This window comes from Rhinolophus sinicus, linkage group LG06, assembly GCF_036562045.2.
Source record: "Rhinolophus sinicus isolate RSC01 linkage group LG06, ASM3656204v1, whole genome shotgun sequence".
NCBI classification, from domain to species: domain Eukaryota; kingdom Metazoa; phylum Chordata; class Mammalia; order Chiroptera; family Rhinolophidae; genus Rhinolophus; species Rhinolophus sinicus.
Genome location: NC_133756.1, coordinates 58,029,457 through 58,043,823, shown reverse-complemented (window position 1 = coordinate 58,043,823; position 14,367 = coordinate 58,029,457). Strand labels below are relative to the sequence as shown.

The following is a 14,367-nucleotide window of genomic DNA, read 5'->3' as shown; positions in this document are numbered from 1 at the left end:
AGATCACATACATAGAATTCTGGTGCTTCCTACCCAGAAAAAGTCTGGTCACTCCTAGTGTTTCTAGCCTTCACGAGTGGTTCAACCATCTTGTCATTTTCAAAGGCCAGAAAAATACACCATGCCCCCCATCCCCCACCATAATTCCTCTTTTCTCTCAATTCTCTCATTTCCATGTTATCATCAAGCCCTGTCAACTTGACCCACTAAATTACAATTAAAGCTTCCATTTGTCAACGTTTTCACTGCCACCACCCTAGCTAGAGATACTGTCATTTCTTGAGTATGATCAAAAGAGCGCACCCAGTGTTCACTCAGTGTACTCATCACCCCAAGTAAATTCCCCGCTCTGTTGCCACAATTCTCATTTCCAAAGGCCAACATGATGATCTCCCCTTTACTTTAAACCTTTTCATGGCTTGTTATTAATCTTAGGATAGTCATCAAAGTGCTTTATATGGTCTGTCAGTCCAGCCTCTGAGAACTCTCTAGCCCATCTTGCATCCCACCTTCTGCTTCTCCGTATGCTCCAGCCACACCATCCACTTTCAGCTGCATATATATACTTTGCATACTTCCCCTTCTGGAAAGCTCTCCTCAGTCCTGCCCCATTTACAAATAAATTCTTATGCACCCATTAGATCTCAGCTCAAACACCACTTCAGGAAAGCCTTCTCTGACCTCCTTATCTACTCCAGGTAACTCCCATAAACTATATTCTTTCAAACTGTATTCTTCTCTTTCAAATTTTCATTGTAGTTTAAATTGGTGTTCTCCAAGATCACACTCAGGCCCAGTGATTTACCAGGACTCACAAGACTCAAGAAAACTGTTGAAAGCTGTTTTACTCGTTGTTACAGTTTATTACAGTGAAAGGAGACCAGTTAAAATCAGCAAAGGGAAAAGGTGCATAGGTAGAATCCAAGAGAGGCCAGTCATAAGCTTCCAGTTGTCCTCTTTCAGTGGAGCCGCAAATAGAGCCCTTAATTTTCCCTCAATGATGTGTGACAACATATGTGAAGTGTTGCCACCCAGGGAAGCTAACTCATGCCTTAATGGCCATGGTGTTTAATTGGGGGTCAGGCATATAAGCCTGAAACACCTTAGCTACTTCATCTCCAGCTCCCTAGAGGTCAAATTAATATAGTGTGATCCAAAGCCTCAGGCATACTAAAATAGGTGTTTGCCATAAATCCCATCATTAGCATAAACTTCCTGGTGTGGCTCAAAGCCTCAGGCATACAAAGACACTCTTACCTGGTGGGATACTGCAAGGACTCACAAGTCATCCATCTCCTGGGTGCCAGGCAGGGGCCATTCCTGAAGATTTTGGGAATATGTAGGGTTTAAGCTCCCAGGCCTGCTGAGTTATTCCTTTCCTGCTCAAGTTTCAATAGTTCTATTATATGATTAATGTCTATCTTCCCAATGGACTGCATGAGAGCAAAAATCTGTAACTGTTTTTACTCAGCATAATATACCCAGACTTTAATCATGGTTGCTGACCGATAGCAGGTGCTATGGAAATACTTGTTGAATGAATTAATAAAATCTTTTTATTGTCCTTCCTTCCTTCCAGTCTATACTGTGTTCTGCATCCTTTAGTCCCCACTGCTTTCATGGACTTTTTCTTTATTATCAAGTCTCATCATGCATTCTGTGCATAAAGTTATTTTGTGCGAATGAACAATATAGAGTAAGAATGTAAAATATATAGTATATTCCCATAACTCCCAATTATATTCCTGTACTTCCAAGTAATACATGTAATCAGTATATCAGATTGTGTGATACCTACTTCTGCTTTAAGAATTTCAGTAATCAAGTCATGTTTAACTTTAAAGCCACTGACTGGATATTGAATTTTATCCTGGCTATCTCAGAAATAAAGGGAAAAGTCCCCTGGAACGAGGGGGTATGTCCCCATTTTCTCTGTGATTTAGAATAGCAGACATGTCTGTCCCAGATGATCCTCAGCATTTTAGTCTTCAAGATGCATGTGACATCCAAGCACTTGGCTCCACGCACAATCTCTTTACTCAGCCAGGAGACAAAAGGTGCAGGGCCCATTTTGGCCAATGACTTTGAATAAATCTCTTTTCAAAATTTTCTTTATTGTGGTGGTATTGGATTCTAGCCCCAAATATAAATATCCATAAATCTATGCTATCATAAAAATGATTGAATCAATAAATGGGGGAGAAGTGACAATTTTCCTCTGCAGAAGGATTCCAAATAATGTAGTTAGATATTCTGCCGACAGGTAGGTGGGACATAACTTGCTACTCCTCCGTGTGGGCTGCACATGGTGACTTCCTCCCAAAGAGCACAGCGTGGAGAATTGGGAGGGGGGTGGGGAAGAAGAGTAACTTTATGAGGGAGAAACGTGTCGAGCACCGCCAGAACCTGGTGATCAAGGTTCACATCAGCAGAATAAGGCATGTTAGGCTATGCACCCCTAATATGTGATGAGAAGGGCAATGGCACTTCACTTCTGTGGCTTTCACCTCCCCCGAACCCATAAGGAAAACAATCAGCTCAAGGAAAACTGAAGGTCATGCTACACAATACCTGAGCAACACTCCTCACACTGTCACCATAATCAAAAATTAGGAAAGCCTGAGAAACTCATATCCAAGAGACAACTAAAGCCACATGACAAATTAATGGGGTGTCCTAGATGGGGTTCTGGAACAGAAAAGGGACATTAAGTAAAAAGTAAGGAAATGTGAGTCAAGTATGAACTTTTGTTAATAATACTGCATCAGTTATTCATTGTGACATATATAGTAAGATGTTAATAGGGAATATTGGGAATTCTCTGCAGTATCTTTTCAATTTTTCTATATGTCCAAAACAATTCTAAAATTTAAAAACTATTAAACATTTTTTGTGTGTGTAAAGTGTTTCAATTTAATCTCAATGCTATTCAGTGTAATTTGTTTACCATTTATTTGTGTTTCATCAAGAAATATCTCAAGTTGACTGCAGTTATTTGGATTTTTAAAAGTGATTTTTCTGTAACAGACACAGAAAACATTACATCATTGCTTTATTTTGGGGAAATAACTATTTTTTGTGATTATGAATTTCTGAAGATTCTTTAAGAAACTAGAAAGACTCTAAAATGTTATGAGTCAGAGTGTATCCAGTTTAGAAATAACAGGACAAAACCATTAAATTAGCTAAATAAATTGGCAGAAAATCAAAAACCGTATTTTTGAAAGCATGAGTCCAGACAATGTGTCTGTAAGATACACTTTACCAACTTAGTTTGATTAATTTTTGTTTTTCTGAGGAGATGATTCTTTTCTGTAATTATCGTTCTGTTTCCCCTGACAGGCTATCTAGTACCGGCCGCCTTAAGCTCCCTGTGAATTGAGTTATTCTCAATAATACTCTGTTTTATGAAGGCATTATTTGAGTGGCTGTCCACTGTGATCTGGTTATTTGGAGTTTTACATAAAACAGGTGGTTCTTCTATCTCATCAACATTTCTTATTATCTAGAATTCACCATCTTTTTGTTGGTGGCCCATCATACTTAGTCCATCACAGATGGGGCTCTATCACACTGTTTGCCCATTTGTTTGGCTTCTATTTTACATCTTGGGCATTTCTCTTAGACACCCCAAGTTCCCTTGTTTTCAGACTTTATCAGGGCTCATGCTATAAGGTTATATGTTTACTTACATTTTGATTAATTCCCAAAAGGCTTTGCAGCAGCTAATTGTATTTATTGGGCTCTGAAATGATCCAGGCAACTCCGATTCTAATCAGAGGTGGCATTTACTTTTAGTGGGGCTAGGACTGATGCCCATAACCCAAGAGCAAGCAGACTCTGATCTGTGAGCCCGTGGTCCCAATGCTGCTCTACAGGGCCATCCTTAATACCCAGATGCCTCGGTCTTGACCCTGTTTACCCAGACATCCCTACTGATCTTTTTTTCATTCAGATAATGCTTTGAACTTGACCTATTGTGCTATGACTAGAATCTCAAGAGTGCAGGCTAGAGTCAAACACAGGAAGGTGTGAATCTTGTCTCAGTCATTTGTTAGCTTTTGGATCTTGAGGAAATTACTTAACCTCAGTGGGGCTCAGTTTCCTCGTCTGTAAAACCAAAATAATAATAGTGGATTTGCAGAGTTATAAAGATTAGATTAAAATGTTTCTAAAGTTCCACTAGAAAGCCTGATTCTATATCATGGGTGCTTAATGCACATTCATCATCATCAGTATGATGATTCGATTGGGTTTATCTGCCTCACCTTCTCCTTATCTGGCCCTTCTAGCTGGCTCTCTATTGCGCCATATCTCAGCCCCACACGTTGATTTATACATTTATATGTTTTTTTTTAGTCTCTGTCTCTGACATAAACAAACTTGTCAATTTTTGTGCCCTACTTTAATTTTCTTTAAACCTTTATAGGATGCCATTTTAATAGGTATCACTAGTGTAAACATGCCATTAGAAATGTTATATTTTCTTCTTTGCGTTTTGCTGTCTGTTGTTCTCATAATAACATGAAGAGCTGGGTAGAACCACGAGGGAGATCTGCTGTGGATTTGTATTGGGAGTGTTGAGGTCAGGTGAGAGAGGAAAGAGGAAAAAAAGAGGCAGAGTAATGGACTCTGGTACAAGAACTCAGGAGCCTAACTGCCTGAATTTGCAACCAGTCTCCCCCCCACCTATTAGCTGTGTGGCCTTGGTCGAGTTACTTAACATTTCCTCAGTTTTCTCATCTATAAAATCGGGATAAGAATAGTAGCTAACTCATAGGTTTTCTTTTGAGGATTAAATGTGGAGTGCTCAGAGCTATGCCTGGCATGTAGTAAGTAATAATTAAGTATTTAATATTATTAGAATTATTCTTTTCCCAAAGCTTCATAATATTGACTACATCTGATCATCTTACTGATAGATATGGCTTGTTACAGCCTCAGTAACTACAGAGTAACAAGTTCATCTTTTATCTTTTTAGTATGCCTATACAAATAAAAGTTTGTTCTTTCCAAGTAGGTACACTAAGAGGTGGTATACTTAAGTCAATATATCAACATTTTTGAAAAATTATTTAAAATTTTTCTTTAGGTTCTGCAAAAAAAAAAAAAAAAATTAGTTTGGTTGCCCTCACAATTCTTTGTCTTTTGAATGTAGAGTATCAAAAGTTAGACATTTGTGACAACATGGATAGATCTTGAGATTACTACGCTAAGTGAAATAAGTCAGACAGAAAAAGTCGAGAACCATATGACTTCACTGATATGTGAGATATAAACCAAAAACAACAAAAGAACAAGACAAACAAATGAGAAACAAAAACTCATAGACACAGACAATAGTTTAGTGGTTGCTAGAGGATTGGGGAGGGGGGATGGTAGAAGCAGGTAAATAGGGTCAAATATATGGTGATGGAAGGAGAACTGATTAGGTGGTGAACACACAATGTGATATATAGATGATCTATTAAAGAACTGTACAAATGAAACCTGTGTAATTTTACTAATCATTGTCACCTCAATAAATTTAATTTTAAAAAAAGAAACAGAAAAAAAAACAAAAAACCAATTCTATTAAATTTAGATAAATGATCTATGTTGAAACTCTCTCTTCTAAATATTTGTATATTTTCATGTACTCATATAATTACATAAATTGCATAACTTTTAATCTTAATAAAATTTATACGCAATATCCATGTACACATAAAATGTGTATGAGAATTGAGAGGGAGTGTCAAGATCCAGTATTTAATGTAAAGTGAATTATTTTCATAAAGAAAAAGTCCACCGTTGAGCCACAGTTCATTTAAAAAAATCACACAGAACCTTTATCATGTTCTGTTTTTTAAAAAGCATAATTGAATTTAATTGAATTTTTGACATTATAGAATGAATTCTACATAAACCATGCATTCAGGTAAATGGAGGAAAAAATAAACATCCTTGTCTTTCTGGTTCTGGAACTCTTTTCTTCCCTTCCATATCTTTACATTCCTATAGACACCATAACACTATAGCACTGATCTTGGGGGGCCTGTGGAAAAGGCCATCAAATGCAGGGGGGCCGTGCTCTGATGAGATGCTCAATCTAACTGAAAGACTTGGGTGTGTGTATGGCTGTCTCTTCTATTGCTGGAGAAAGCTTCATTGCTTTAGCAGCCAGCAATATATCTGTATTTATTTGGCATCTTAAACATGGTATTTTAATTTTTTTAAAGTTTCCTCTAAAAGTCTGCCTCACTACTTGAATGGAGATGTGGTCATTTGTGCTAATTGCATTTTAAAGTCTCTATTATATTGGTGACAATAAGCTAATGTTTACAACTTTTGTTCATATCAAATGCGATTAGGCACTTAATTATGTAACAATTTGCTACCTTGGTATATTTTGCAAATACCAAAAAGCATCAGTCCATTTCCCTAATGCTGCCTGTGTCTGAACTACAGATGCTTTGCATAGCTGTGGCTTCTACTTCAGGAGCCCAAGGTCTTAGCTTGAGAACTCTCTGCCTGACTCCCAGACAGTGATTTGAGACTAACACAATATTTTTATACTAGGGGCTCTGCAGTGAGGCTTTTAAAAATGAGATAAATTAGGAGACAGTATGACTTGTGGATCTCTAGGATCATAGACAGAGTAGTTTACATGTTGAAAACAAGATCTTAAGAAGCCAAAAAAGCTTCTGACACGAAAGCAGAGTATTAGAGCCTGGACATGAAGAGCCTTCCTTGTTTTACGGAGAGGATGGTGCTGAGACCAGAATGGTAAAGGGACATGCACAGAGACAGGCTGGGCCAAAACTGGGCCCTGATTTTGAGGAAATCAAGCCCACCTTCCCAATTTTTAGTTTCAGTTCTTTCGATCTCAGAACAATTGCATAGTCTAATACATACTTAGCAAAAAGATCAACTATTGTGCTCTGCCAGGTTAATGTCAGGAGGGTTGGATGTGTCTTAGAATCTCATCACAGAGTTAATTTTACTCTAATGCAAGATCTCAAGATGAGCTGGTGTTCTGTTAGGACGGCGTGCCATCATCCCCTCCCTCCACCCTAAGAATGTGAATAGTATTCCCATTGTGAGAACTGCTGATTGACATCAAGCACCTCTGTTATCATGGCTCTAGTTACAAATGCGAAAGAAACTAGATATTTTCAACCTAAAGGTTCTCTCTGTATAGTTAATTAAAGACATTTTAAGAAGACATTTGGATTATGGGAAAGCGATGATATCACATTATGACATTTATTTTATTCCTTACCCCAAGAATCTCAGTAATTGGTTCACCTATTCAAAACCGTTATTTTATCAGAGGGTAAAGGGCCCCCAGTGAGACCTCATTTACCTAATTGGCATCTTCTTTTAAAAATACCTCTGGACATAAATGAACTTTTTGATTCGTGAATGTGCCATTCATTTGCTTTGAGACAATTTAATATAACTTATCTAATTTCAGTGAAAGTCTATAGGAAATTTTAGCCAAGGGTTGACATTTTATTTATGCCATTCTATTAAAGAATCAATTTTATAAATTTAATTAAAATTCCACATAAACATAAATTGTGCGGCTCAGGAGGCATATTGTTGAGGTTCTCACTTTACAGCTGAAGAAACTAGAGCTTGAAAAAAGATAAACTGCTCACCTATAGTCCTATAACGAACAGATAGTTCATTGGAAAATGGGCCCCAGACCCAGAACTTTGGACTTCCCGTCCAGTATTCTTCCTACTAGGCCAGGACATTTTACCGCCCTGAGTGGGCGGTAATCAGAGGTGTTTCATTCTATGCAAGGCTGTTGTGGTATAGAACAAACAGAAGTATGCTCATTGCTTTCTAAGAACTCATGCCCTCATGGGTGTTATGTCTTCCCATGAAAGAAAGTTGTGTTTTTCCAAATACAGTTGACTCTTGAACAACACGGGTCTGAACTGGACGCAGGTCTACTTGCGTGTGGATTTTTTTCAACAAATACAGTAAATGTATTTTCTTTTCTATGATTTTCTTAATATTTTCTTTAGCTTACTTTATTGAAAGGATACAGTACACAATACACATCACATACAAAATATGTGTTAATCGGCTGTTTGTGGTATTGGTAAGGCTTCCAGTCAGCAGTAGACAGTTAGTACAGTCGGCACTCTATATCCACGAATTCCCATCCACAGATTGAAAATACTGTTTTTGATCCACGGTTGGTTGAATCTGCAGATGCAAAACCTGTGGGTATGAAGGGCCAAATGTAGTTAAGTTTCTGGGTAGTCAAAAAGTGAGATGCGAATTTTTGACTGTGTAGAGGGCCGACACCCCTGACCCCCACATTGTTCAAGTGTCAACTGTACATCCATGTTTCCTTCAAAGATAGTTACTACTCCTTTTTATTTGTGTTTTTAATACCATAGAATCCAATCATGTGGTAACCAAAAGCAACAATGAGACCAAAAAACAGTCGGATAATTGCACACAGTCAGTATCTGATGATGGCAGCCTGTGGTTTAGGTGGAACAAAATGTGAATAGAGGCACAGGTGATCCCCATAAGTTACCAATGTGATGGGCCTCCCACGAAAGCAAAGGCAGGTTATGCTGCACTCATTGAGATACAGACTCTTAGACTGAGGGAGGCCATAGTGCTGTTGATGTTGTGTGGTTACACCATTGGGCCATGTGGTACACGTCAGTCAAAGAGCTACCGATAAACTGCAACATATTCATAGGCTGGGAAGTGGGATATTGTCTAGAGTAAAAGTGACAGTGTAGTGGCTAAAGAAATGCAAATATTTCAGATAGAGAAGAAAAACCTAAGCGGGCGGTGATCAATTCCTTCTAATAACTGAAGGACCGACATATGGAAAACACACTAGACTTGAGCTCCCAAACTTCTAAATAGAGGGCCAAGAAATAGAAACTACATTGCGGCTTCTGCTAGTGTGGAATTAGACCTTTGGTTCAGGGCTTTTAAAGAATCAAGCTACTGCCTTCGGGAGATGGAATGGCCTGTCTCTCCCAGGGCACTGCGTTTCCAGTCACTGGAAGTATTCCCTCTGAGCCTGAATGGTGGCATGGAGGCAATATTTTAAAGGGCAGCATTCACAATTCAGATTTGCCTTTGGACCAGATGACCTTTTAAGGTGCTTTCCAGCACCTGGGGTTTTATGATTCTATTTCTATTATGCATTGATGCTGGGTATGTGTCACGTTGTTTGAACCAAACACAGAATGGACAGGAGCACAGCCTGGAATGTTGATGGCGCTCACATCTATTTTGTGTTTCAATTTCTGGAAGCGGTCTTTGTCTTTGTGGCGGTTTGGTCCCTGACCTTCTGTAACATTTGGAGCCCAGCCACACTGTCTTTGTTTACTGTAAAGCGCATGGAAAAACTGACTTCCTGACAGTGCTCTGCGAAGTCTAAGGTCAAACCACTCACAGGTGAACAAACACAGTCCTTCCACCTTAAAATTGTCATTTGGCCCCTGTAAAATGGACCAGGGTAATAATACTGTTTAACAGAAAGAGGGGAAATCAGTACTCTGCCAGCAGCTAGCAATTAGTCACTTTGTCAGTCAGCTTTGTGAAGAGTGAATGTTAATTCAGTATCCATTTTGGGGAAGTTAGAAAACATGGCATGTAATTTTAAGTCCTCTAGCAACCTACTAAATAAGCCTATAGACCCTTCCTTTCTCTACACTATCATCACATCATTAGTATTTCCCAGGACCAAAGATAAAGAAAGCATAGCGTTCTTTTTCACTTATGGGCCTTAAGAGTTACACTCATTGAATGTTTATATCATCCAAGCTATTTCCTTCATGGTAAGACCTCAAAGTGGCCTAGATGGGTTGACTTCCTTTCGAGAGCCATATCCATGTTTTTTTACTAACTTCTTCTGTTCTTTACTGTCATCAAAAGCAGTAGGTCCCCTTTGTCAAAGAAAGGGAAGTATCTTCCTGGACAAGAGTATCTCAAACTCCTCAAGAGCCTAGACAGTGCCTCATTCATTTTATCCCCCTCCAATAACACACTGACTTACATTTGCAAGTCCACATAACACATTTGTGTGTCACTGAATAAAACAATGCCCTTGTTCACATATTACCCATTTACTCCAAATCATTTATTTGTGAGATCCAAGTTTTTCTCTTAATATTTAAAGATTAGTTAACTATAATGAGCTATAGCAATGTAAAGAAAAATAATTCCCAACATAAATTTACATTTTTTCCCCTTTAAGAATGCAGGAATAAATTTGGATTTGGCTATATTTTTTTTTTCTTTCTTTCCTTTTTTGTCTCCAGTGTAAGCAGCCTCTCGAAATGCCCTAGTTATCTAACATTGCTCTTGAACTCCACTTAGAGGTGATATACTATCCTTTTACTAAAATATATCTGGGTATTAAAAGCCCAATTCTTTATTGCTGATGAGAAAGATTATTAACACTTTTTTTCCCTAACTATAATATGAGGCAATAACACCCCTTTTTACTTCCAGAGCCAGAGGCAATATGTCATATTAACCTTCATTAACTGCCTAAGAAATGAGGTTCATTCATTAATTTAGCATTCTGGTTAGTTAAGATAGTGAGAGAAGGCTGTGGGTTCTCCCTTTGCTACATATAAATACACAAATGAATAACTAAATAAAGTAAATAAATAAGTAAATAAATAAATGAAAGGCAAAGTGTGTTAGCACACTTATTTTATTGCTTCAGTAAGTGCAGCTTTGGGGTTGGCAGCTAGTCCTGGATGAGGTGGGTCTGCAGGTGGTGGGTACAGATTGAGGTGGCTGGAGCAGCGGGGAGCAAGAACCACCAATTCTAAACAGGCCTGAAGAGGAGCATCTGAGGTGTGTGATGGGAGAAAGCAGGTATCATCAAAAATGTGGGCCAAAGGTGGGAAGAGAAAGTGAGTTTTATTTCTATGTGTGTAATTGCACGATGGATCTTTCCCCTTTGATGTCCTATGAAATGCCAAACTCTCTGTAGAGTTTTTCCTTGTATATAGCATTGTTTATAATTTTTCCATTTCTACCTCCATTACTTTCATTCACTCATTCATCATTTTGTAAAAAGCGTATCAAGTGTTGTGCTAGCTATTGGGGAAACAGATTAATGACACAACTCCTAAACTCAAGGAGCGGCTTTCTTTATTTATCTAGCTATAACAAACGGAAGGTCGACTTTACTATCATCATTCTCTCCATGCCCCAAGAATACCTCAGTTTTGTCATTTCTTTCTTCATAAAGCTTCGAGAATCCATCTCAATTTTTCTTCTGCCACTACCAGAGTTCAGGCACCAACCGCTTATAGTCAGACTATTGCAGGAGCCAATGTATCACTCTCTTATATCCAATCTCACTTCTACCCCATCCATCTTAGCTATGGCTCCCGGAATCATTATCCTAAATTTTGGTGGTTCTCATGCCTTATGATAAGAGTAAATGCCTTAGCCTTATGATGTGGTTCTCCTCAATCTAGCCCCACTTCTACAAAACGAATACCCTACTTGAACCACAGTGATCCCTTCATGCACCTCCAAGCAGAGTTATGTATTTTCCTCTCTCTGGTGTCCTTCCAGCTGTTTTTCCAGCTCTGAGGTGGTGCAGCATGGTGATTAAGAAGGTGTCCTCAGGGGCCTGACATGCTTTCCCACATACTTGTTGTGTGGTCTTCGGCAACTCATTCAACTTCTCTTTTGTGCTTTTGTTCTGTATCATTGAAAAGAGCTTATTAAAGCAATACTCCTCTCATAAGATTAGTAAGATAGTCGGTTCATGGATGTAAATGCTTAGAAGAGACCCTGGCACGTAATAAGTGCTAGTGTTTCACTAATGCCATTGCTATTATTGTTATGACCAAACTCCACCCTCTACCCTGATCACACATGTGTGAATGTCTGCAAATTTGAAAAATCCCAGGGTGTTTTGGGGACCTTTCCTGGCATTTCCATAGAAGTAATTTTCCCTGCTTAGCCCTTCTGTGTCATGACTTATCTGATGCTCATTGGCAGGCAGATTTAGACTTATTTATTATTTTTATAGGAACTAAAACTTGAAGAGATAGCTACCATGTTTCCCTGAAAATAAGACCTACCCCGAAAATAAGCCCCAGTTAAGATCGTCAGCCAGACAGATGCATTTAGTATGTTATGACGATGTTCCAGAAGAAGATGACTTGACTGTATTTGAATAAATGTAGATTGTTGTACATGACAAAAAATAAGACATCCCCTGAAAATATGCTCTGATGCATCTTTTGCAGCAAAAATTAATATAAGACCCAGTCTTATTTTCGGGGAAACAAGGTAGCAAATCAAGATAGCAAATGGTTAGTGCCAATAGAAAAAGTAACACAGGTTCCATAGATTACACATTATCTGAGGGCAGGGACAGTGCCTCGTGTGTCTTTTCCTTATGGTGCTTTATGCCTAGTTATTGACAAAAGTAAGCCAACATTATTCTTATTATTTTCTGATTCCATGGGTGATATACTCAGAGTATCAGGAAGAGACCATTCTACTTAAATAGTTAAGGTGCAAGCAGATAATAGGATGTCTTTATTGGTAGCGTATGAATGTGAAAGAATAAGGAGCCATCCTCAGTGTTGAACAAAGTGTTGTCCAGACCATCTGGACTGGGACTCTGGACATAATGGTTTAGTGAGTTTAGTTTGGGGGCAGGCTGCCGAATGGACTGAAACAAAAAGAGGGAGACCAGAGAGAAGGTTTTTGAGTGTGAGGGTAAGAGTCCCTGAGCTTAGACTCTAGACATGAGGAATGGAGAGGACATTGTAAATTCAAGGGTTGTTTGTAAGGAAAAAAAATCCATGGGACTTGGGAGCTTGCAGAGGATCATGACAAGGAAAGAGTGAAAAAGTGACTGCTGGGTTTCTTCCTGAATGATTTTGGAGTATCCAAATTGCGAAAAGGTTGTCTTCGAAGGAAAAGAGATGTGTGCAGTTACTAGACTGTGAGCTCCACGACAGCAGAGACCATGCCATGCCATCTTGCACACCACTGGATCCCCAGTACTTAGGGCAGTCCCTGAAACACTCACACAATTGGAGGCTGATAAGTGCATCTTGGCCAAATTAATGACCACGTACCTTGATAGTTACACAGTCAAATAACACAAGTTGGAGACAATTCTTACACCCTGTTTAACGATTCTCTGGTTCTAGTTAGCTGGAATGATCAATTTTTCTAAAAAGTCATACCTCTAACATCAGGGGTGGAATGTCCCAAATAAGCAGCTTTTAAAATTCCAGGATGAGTGACGGAATCTACAAGACCCTGAGGCCATCTCTCTCCTACATGCCTTAATGTAACTACCTGGCAGTGCAGCACCTCTGCAGAGAGGCGCTTCAGAAAGCAATTGTTTGCTCTCGCCCTGCTGAGAAGTAGCAATATCTTTGTGGCTTAAGGGCTCTAGCTGCAGCCATGAACAGTGTTAGAAAAATATCACCACCATTTGCCAGCACGAGATGCCAAACAGCAAATAAGAGGCATGTCAATTCAATGAAGCAGAAACATTTCACTTGTTTTAAATGATTACTTGCAGGAGACCTTTATTGTTATGTGTTTGTATGCCTTTAAGTGAGAAATTGCATTTTTTTGAAAATGATGAAAACCATCTCTTCTCCCTACATAAGGACAAGCATTTCCCACTTGGTTGAATATTGCCTGCACCACTCACGGAAGAAAGGAGCGTTCTTGCCAAGCATCTTATTCGTCTAAAAATAAATTATTCAGAATGCAGGTTGAGATACAGATTGCAGGGAGAGATAATAGAATTGGTTTTCCACGCCTGATCATGCTCTGAAGACATGGCGTGTGCTTTTCAGGAATCCACTTAAGTGGAATCAGCTTTGACTAATACAAACTAGAAATAATATTGCTGCCATCCAGCTAGTGTCTGTGGTACAGCATCCTCAAAATGTCTTCAAGGATCCATGGTCTCTTTAGTCTATGTAAGTGTGCATAAATAAAAGTATATATGCATTCACAAGCATTTCTTCAGAGGTGCATTGTTCTCATTGTTCTTTTAAGGAATTTTCTTCCTGGAATCATGAGAGGGGCACGTCTCTCTTATCTCCTTCCGACTCCCCCCTGCCTCGGCAAAATAGTTGACCACATCAGCAGCCGACTCCAGTTGTCATGTGGTTTCTCATGTGATGCTGGGTCTGCAGCACTTTGGAGCAAGAGCCTTTGTGACTCGGCACTCATGGACAGTGGCGTTCGGGGACAGAAGAGATTTTGGAGGGGGTGGGGAGGCCAATACACCGAGAAACGTCAGAAATAAAAGTCGCATGAAGTACTCTGATCTATGTATTCCCCCTTTTTTTTGAAATTTGATTTTAACTCTTGCTTTTT

General features: G+C 39.0%; 1 long non-coding RNA gene across 3 annotated transcripts in view; it reads left to right on the top strand.

Annotated features, from left to right (window-relative positions):
- LOC141572137 (uncharacterized) overlaps positions 1 to 14,367 on the top strand; it is a 390,849-nt gene that overhangs the window by 371,058 nt on the left and 5,424 nt on the right. The window lies entirely within an intron of this gene.